At 43.6% G+C, this 1232-nt stretch overlaps 1 long non-coding RNA gene across 1 annotated transcript; it reads right to left on the minus strand.

Annotated features, from left to right (window-relative positions):
• Nucleotides 1–151: 151 nt before the first annotated feature.
• Nucleotides 152–1226, minus strand: LOC103881481. Its single transcript, XR_642943.4, has 2 exons — nucleotides 1104–1226; nucleotides 152–826 (listed from the first exon to the last, which is right to left on the minus strand). It is a non-coding gene; the product is annotated as an uncharacterized LOC103881481 (long non-coding RNA).
• Between the last annotated feature and the right edge of the window lie 6 nt (nucleotides 1227–1232).

A 1232-nucleotide genomic window follows, 5' to 3' on the forward strand; every position in this document is an offset into this window, starting at 1 on the left:
GGCATCTGGAAGGCAGTTCTCGGGGGATGGTCTTAGCGCACCTGCTTCCTGGGGCAGGGCGCTTCCCTCTCTCAGTTGTGCACTTGCTCCTTCTGCCAGCTCTGAAGTGACCACTTGCATTGCCATTAATTATTCATATTCTCTCCCTTACTATGGCAAAAAGCATATTTATTAAATTTTCAATTCATTCTCTCTGAAGCACACTGCGTTAGCAGAAAGGAATAAATCACATTCCTTCACCTCCCCCACAGCCCAAGATTCCTGAAGACAGAGCCGATGTGATGTACTCATAGGTGCATCTCTGCTCCACCTATGAGGAGGTGGCCTTGGTCTTCAAGTTTCAGCAATTCTGGGAAGCCAAGGACACCTCCGTCCCCTCCTCCCTGCTCTGCAGCTCACCTGAGAACAGCTTTCTCATTGGACTATCATCTGTTTCAGGAATACAAGTCCCTGCTTTAGGATTTGGGGCCTGAGTGCACCTACTGGATCCAGCCCGGGACTGGAGATACTTTCCAGAACACAACATCACCTGAGACATGACCAGTCACACTGTTTTACTTGCACAATTTCAGCTTCCTCAGAAGAAAATTAAAATTGCTGAGACTTTTTCATAATCGTTGTGCCTTGTCCTTTTTCTGTTTCCTGCCTGTTCATTTATGTCCAACCAGGTGCCACATCTATGTAATCAGGTTAGAATCCTGCTTCCAGTAACACATGAAGAGGACCTTTGGTTGTTCTTTTGGTCTTTGCTCCAAAATATAAGATTACAAAAGTCATCACCTCATTCTTACGTCGAGAGGCGTCTGCACAATCTGATCTTCAGTACCTTTGGGAATTCATCAAAGGAATGAAATTCTAATCAAAAATTTCCCACTCCCAAAACTGGAAAGACAAGTGTGTCCAGAATGGCAGTTGGCACTTGCTTTACTGGAACAGAAGCCACAGAAGAATATACACACACACACACACACAAACACACACATATCTGTACACATATACATACATACATATATGTACATAAATACATATATACACATACATATACATATATACATGCATATACATACATATATATAGAAAAACAAGCTGTTGAGGGCACTTACATGTTAAGCACTACAGACGTCTGAAAGACAGATGTGGACTATGGTGAAGTGACAGTTCCAGAGGGCCGTACGCTCCTCAGTCTTCTGGACTCTCCCTCCAGAAACCTCCAGATTCGAAAACATACAATC

Source organism: Papio anubis, unplaced genomic scaffold (assembly GCF_008728515.1).
Source record: "Papio anubis isolate 15944 unplaced genomic scaffold, Panubis1.0 scaffold7478, whole genome shotgun sequence".
Lineage (NCBI taxonomy): Eukaryota > Metazoa > Chordata > Mammalia > Primates > Cercopithecidae > Papio > Papio anubis.